At 40.9% G+C, this 6,951-nt stretch overlaps 1 pseudogene; it reads left to right on the top strand.

The window, feature by feature from the left end:
- Positions 1 to 526: 526 nt before the first annotated feature.
- Positions 527 to 1,561, top strand: LOC128105291 (solute carrier family 35 member B1-like; annotated as a pseudogene).
- Positions 1,562 to 6,951: the final 5,390 nt, after the last annotated feature.

Here is a 6,951-nt window from a genome sequence, read left to right as displayed (position 1 = left end):
TGTGCTTCTTGGGTGTCTGTGGTAGTATTGTGTTCCCCAAAATATTGTGCAGCCTAATAAACTTATCTGGGGTCAGAGACAGAACAGCCACTAGATACAAAGGCTAGCAAATGGTGGCACTCACACCTTTAATCCTAGCATTCCAGAGGTAGAAATCCCTCTGGATCTCTGGGAGTTCAAGGCCACATTGGAAACAGCCAGGCATGGTGACACATGCCTTTAATCCCAAGAAGTGAGCCTTTAATCCCAGGAAATGAAGGCAAAAACACAAAGATATATAAGGCGTGAAGACCAGAAGCTTTTAGCTGGTTAAGGTTTCAGGCTTTGGAGCAGCAGTTCAGCTGAGATTCATTCTGGATGAGGACTCAGAGGCATCCAGTCTGAGGAAACAGAATCAGCTGAGGAACTGACAAGGTGAGGTGGCTGTGGCTTGTTCTGCTTCTCTGATCTTCAGCTTTCACCCCAATAACTGGCCTCAGGTTTGATATTATTAATAAGAACTTTTAGGATTCCTGCTACAGGTGTCTTTGTCTGCTATTTCTACTATGGGATCCTACAGGAGAAGCTAACAAAAGGAAAGTATGGGGAAGGACCCAAACAGGAGATGTTCACCTTTGCCTTAACTTTGGTTTTCATCCCCAGTGCGTGATCAATGCTATGTTTGCCAAGATCTTGATCCAGTTTTTTGACGCTGCCAGGGTGGATCATACTCGGACCTGGCTCTATGCTCCCTGCTCTGTCTCCTATGTGGGTGCCATGGTCTCCAGCAACTCAGCACTACAGTTTGTCAACTATCCAACTCAGGTCCTCGGTAAATCCTGCAAGCCAATCCCAGTTACGCTCCTTGGGGTGACCCTCCTAAAGAAGAAGTACCCAGTGGCCAAGTACCTGTGTGTGTTGCTAATTGTGGCTGGTGTAGCTCTTTTCATGTATAAGCCCAAGAAAACGGTTGGGGTAGAAGAGCACACAGTCGGCTTTGGAGAGCTGCTTCTGCTCTTATCTCTGACCCTGGATGGACTGACAGGTTTTCTCAGTACCATATGTGGGCTCATTACCAAACATGTTCCAACCACATCAACCTTTGGTCCACATTGCTTCTTGGTCCTGGGATCCTGTTCACCGGGGAACTCTGAGAGTTCCTAAGCTTCACTGAGAGGTACCTGACCATCATCTATAACATCCTACTCTTTGGTCCGACCAGTGCCCTGGGTCAGAGCTTTATCTTCATGACAGTTGTGTATTTTGGTCCCCTGACATGCTCCATCATCACCACAACACGGAAGTTCTTCACCATCTTGGCTTCTGTGATCTTCGCCAACCCCATCAGCTCCATGCAGTGGGTGGGCACTGTGCTGGTATTCCTGGGTCTCAGTCTTGATGCAAGTTTGGAAAAGGAGCAAAGAAGACCTCCCACTAGGAAGAGAGAGACTTCTTCCACTCCAGAAACACTTAAATTATTATCTCCAACGGTGACATCTTGGAAAAATGGACTCAATCACGATAAGGGACCGGGTTCCAACCTTTTTATAAAAAATAAATAAATAAAATCAAAGGAAGTAAGATGGAATATTCTAAACAAAGCAACAAGGCAGGTTGCTAACGTCTGGTTTTGCACAGTCTAGCACAAATAAAGTAAAGAAAGGCAAACTGAAAAAAAAACAAAAAATATTATGTGACAATATTATTAACTAAGGAAAAGTATTCATATCTGGGCTCACCCTTTATGTCACAGGGGTTTTGGCATGTGTAATTATATACATAAGTGATTACAGGATCATCCAGGGGAAGTCTGCTTTCCTAAAAATCACCCCTGCCTCCCTCCACTCTTCCCACCTCCCCAACCACTGGCCAGCCACTGATCTCTTACTGAATTTTGTTTCGGTTTTCCAGAATTTCCTATGACTGGAATCATATGGATTGTAGCATTTTTACCTTGACTTTTTCTACTCATTAACACTTACCTCAAGTTCTTCTATGTGTTTCCTATGGCTTCTTTTTCACTGCTGAATAAATCTCACTGTACAGAGATAACCATGTGTATAGCCATCCATCTTCCAATTTTGTCCATTTTGTTCTTTTGATGATGGCATCTACAATCTGCCTGTCATGAATGGCTCAACAATGCTTCCACAAGGATGCCCAAATGCTACCCCCTGGAGACTGGAAATATTACGTGTTTACTTTTTTTGACAACAACAAACTTTTACAGAAGGTACTAGATTAAGGGTATTATGATAACAGATCATTCAAAATGTAACTAACAATATGTCCCCTTATGAGAAGGAAGCAGAAGGCCACTTGACCACAACGAGAAGTTCAGAGTATCATGGTCACAAGACAAGAAGTGTAAGCTAGAGGAGTATCCCTCCTCAACATCAGAAGCTTAGAAGCAAGGAACAGATGTCTCTGGAGCCTCTAGCCATTGTGTAGTCCTCCCTGTGCCCCGATTTCATGAAACTGATGGGGCTTCTGGCCTTAAGAGCCATGAGAAATGTGTGTGGCTTTATGTACCCAGTTTGTGGTCAACTGTCCCTGGGAACTGATCCACCGCTTCTGTCTGGTTGGGATCCATTTAGCAAATGTTACTCAGGGAATTTGTTGGAACAGCTGCTGCTGCTTTTCATTCCCATGTCTGAGCATGGACCCTGGGCAGAAGAAGCCCAGGCACAGGATAGCTGGAGATCGGTCACTCCAGTAGGTGTGGCAAGGTCTACCTGGCTATGGGACTGAACTGCTAGTGTTGGCCTCAGTCTTGAGGGTAGCAATTCTAAAAATAGTCACGTAGTGTTTAATCTGTTATGCATACCCAAGGAATTTTGCAGCTACATAGAAATACTGTACTTTCATTCTTTGATAGATTATTGTATAATGTTACTCTTGGTTCAACTTCAAAATTCAATCTGAGAATTGTAGTGTTGCTGCTGAGGCATCGGGGTTGGGGAACCCTAGATATTCTCACATATGTGCACCAGGCTTTTTCTTTTGGGTCACCAACCAGCTTCCAAATCATGACACAGAGTCTTCTTATTGTTATGAATGCCTGGCCTAGCTTAGGCTCATTTCTGGCCAGCTTTTTTAACTTAAATGAACCTGTTTCTCTTTATCTACCTTTTATCTCAGAGCTTTTTACTTTCTTTTTGCATATCTTACTTTACACTGCTTCTCTTGTCTTCTGCCTGGCTGCTGTCTGTCTTCTGTCTCTGGGCATGTCCCTCTCTTTCTCTCCTCTCTTCTTTCCTCCTGTCTTCTCTCTCGAGTCTAGATTTCTCTTCCTATTCTCTCTGCATGACAGCCCCACATATCCTTTCTCTGCTTAGCTATTGGCCTTTCAGCTCTTTATTAGACCAATAAGGTGCCTTAGGTGGGCAATGTGAAACAAATGCAACACATCTTTACATAATTATACACACATCCTTACATCATTAAACAAATGCAGCATAAAGAAATGTAACATACCTTTACATAGTTAAAGTAATATTCCACAGGATAAACATATATAATACATCTTTGCCCAGTTAAAATAATATTCCACAACACATATGTATATGTAAGGGTTTCTAGGATGAAAAATCCCAGTAAAGTAACTTTCTCTTTGCTTGTGATGAAGAAGCATTGATAGGAAATTGACTTAAAAAACAATAAAGGTTAAAAATAGACATAGGAAGGAGGGAAATGAAAGGCTGAACCATTTCTTGAGCACTGAAGGAGAGGCATAGACTTGGCCCTCACCCAGGGCATGGTGGTGGCAGATGGTCTGTTACTATCTTCTGCTGGCATGGTGGTGGCAGATGGTCTGTTACTATCTTCTGCTGAGTGAATTATTGAATGAGCAGCCCGAGTCCAGTGAGTAGGCACAAAGATGAAAGTTTGCTTTAGGATGGGGACATTCCTAACAGCATCCTTGATATAAATTCTTAGAAGAAAATTGTCAACTTCATCCTGTTTTATTGATCTGAAAAGTGGTAGGAAAATGTCATGAAGAGAAATTAAGTAGAACATTATTTCCAGCTTTAGCTCATAAAAGCCAAAGTGATGAGACGAAGCCGTTCTCTCTTGACACAACACAAAGCACTGCTGACCAATTCATGCATCTGAAAGGAGGTGCTGAGTTTTGGAACCCCAGAGCTGTGCCTTTAACGTGGAAAGACAAAAAGCACAGTCACTACTGAGAGGTCTCCCTGTTGAGTAATGAGGTGCAGCTGAGAGGAAGAGAGGGAAGTATAAGATCTGTGCTTCTTTCCTGCAGTTGTACAGCTGTCCCCAACATGAGCTGCATGCAAGTAGAGATTGCTATCTCCCTGCTCCAGCCCCTGCAAACACACACTGCCCCCCCCCACAACTGGATGAACACATATACACAACCAGATGCACACACACACAACCAGATCCACACACACAAACACACCCACAATCAAATGCACACACACACACACACACACACACACACACACACACAACTGGATGCACACACACAACCAAATACACACACAACCAGATGCACACACAAATATGCACACACATATACACACAACCGGATGCACACACAGATATACACATACATGCGTGTGGTTTAGGCTTGGTTTGAGCCATCAGGGAACATGTTCATTTTGTTTTGCCTTGGACACTTCTGAGGTGACAGGCAAATGGAGAGAACAAAGACTTTCGTAGTCTACCCGGGAGGTGACAACCAAGGGAAGGAAGTGGCTCTTTTGCTGTGACAGAGTGACTCTTGGAGAGTAGCTCAGTTCTCATGTTAACTGCCTTTACTGTCTTTCTTTGATGTAGCAAGACTTGTTAAGATTGCTCTTTCTTGTGTAATGACTATTATATTAATACCCTGTCAGTGTTAGGTCCTTGAGAGATGCTTTTTAAAAGTCTCTATTGTGTTTTTCTTCTCCCTGCTCCAGCCCTGCTTATTGTTCTACTAAGGCAAACTTTTGTAGAGGGAGAGTAGATAGGTACAAATGTGTGATTTGCAAAATGGCGAAAGGCCTGTTTAACCACATCACTTCTCATTATTTTTCTATTAGTCTCTTCCCTTGGTATTTAATTTCATTAGAAGTTTTTAAAATTTTATGTGTGTAAGTGTTTTGCTTGCATGTATATGTCTGCACCACACGTGTGCAGTGTTCCCAGAGGTCAGAAGAGGGTAATGGATGCCCTAGGACTGGAGTTACATATGTTTGCCAGCTGCCACGTGAGTGATAGGAATTGAACCTAGGTTCCCTGGAAGATCATCCTGTGCTCTTAACCACTGAACCGCCTCGCAAACCCCAATTGATGCTATTTTAAAGGGGATATGCATTTTTTTTTGCCATCAAGAAGTGTAACTTCCTCTCTCTGGAGTTATCAGTTAAGAGAAGGTCTTCTGTATGTGAGATGTAGGGGGTTGTTTTAATAGAAGATAGTGAGAATGGGGAGGGAAAGCTCCAGAAACCCAGGGCAGAGCCCAAGATGCACACTGAAGTGGAATGCACAGCTCCATGCAACCAGTGGACCCTACAGGGCAAGGGCAGATGGAACGTAAAATGGTACAGAGGGCCAGTTCTGCTAAAAATTATAGTAACTGACAAGTTCCAGCGACTGGAAATTCCTTGCAAACAAAGTTCCTCATTACTGAAGTTAACTATTGACCTTTTCATTTAGAAATGTTTTCAAACTTATGAATTGGTACTATTTTGAGAAATGTACTCTGTAGGAAGTGAAAATCTTAGGGAATCAGAGGTGGTGGAGCTGTGAAGATGTCTCCCTTTGTCCACCCTGTGTCTTGGGTGGTTACAGCACCCAGTCTGGGCTGGAACCCACCTCAAGACAATGACAGACACCCTTGCCACTTCTGGTCTTTACAGGAAGCCACAGCTAGAGCAATTAACCAAGAAAAGGGGGAAATCCCTCAACTCGGAAAGGAGATGAGAAGTACTGTTAACTAGCAAATGCCTGAAATTTTACTAATATGATAAATGCAATTTTCATTTTCCTGATTACTAATGAAATAAAAAATGGCTTGATGTTTATGAAGCATTTGTGTTTCTTGTCTCTAAAAAGTTTCTTTGGTTCTTCCACCCATCACCATTAGGTTTCTTGAATATTTCTTTCTGGGTAAGATTTGTTTCAGAAATTGTCTGTGGCTTATTCTTGGTATTCTTTGTACATTGCCTTAATTACGTTATTTTTTTCCTTAAATGTTGATTTTTAATATAGTCACATTCAGTATTTATTTTTGGTAGGCATTTTATGTTTTAAGAATTTCTTTCCTCCAAGGTTTAAAAAAATCACCTAATTTTCCTAAAGCTTTCAGTTTTGTTCTTTAGAAATAATTCCATCTGGAAATGAGTTTGTATTCCATGTATATGAAGTTCACGCTTTATTTTCCACATCTGGAATGAATTTCTTGTTGACCCATCATCTTCAATCAAATAATCCAACCTCTTAATAACCTATGGTGCCAACTGTACCATAGAGATGTCATGTAATGTGTTTCTGGTTTTGGTTTTTCTGTTCCAGTCAATGGCTTCTATATCATTCTTTATCATAAATTCATACTGTATTAAGTACTAAAAACTTATAATAAATTTTGGATATGAGAAAATAAATTCCCCTCATTTTCTATTTATATTTCTTCCTTGTGAGTGTCTTACCTATTCCTGTTTGACATTTCATACATAAGTATAAATTTTAAAGTAAATTTATTTTCCAAGAATAATATTTGTGTAATTTTATTAAGATCTTAATTTATTCATTAACATGGGTAGAGTTAATATTCTTGTGATGGTGTCCTACCATTGAATGTGAAGTTACCTTGTCATTAACTATTCTTTAATGTATTTCAATAAAGGTGTGTATTTTCTACAAATGCTTTACAAGTATATGTATATAGTTGTATATTCTTCCATTGTTTTTCTAAATATTTATTTGTGCATTAAATGGATTATCTTTCTATTATTAGTATAG

Source organism: Peromyscus californicus, unplaced genomic scaffold, assembly GCF_007827085.1.
Source record: "Peromyscus californicus insignis strain IS unplaced genomic scaffold, ASM782708v3 Scaffold_9__1_contigs__length_137607984, whole genome shotgun sequence".
NCBI lineage: Eukaryota > Metazoa > Chordata > Mammalia > Rodentia > Cricetidae > Peromyscus > Peromyscus californicus.
Note: the sequence above shows the minus strand (reverse complement) of the source record. Positions and strands in the feature narration are given on the sequence as shown.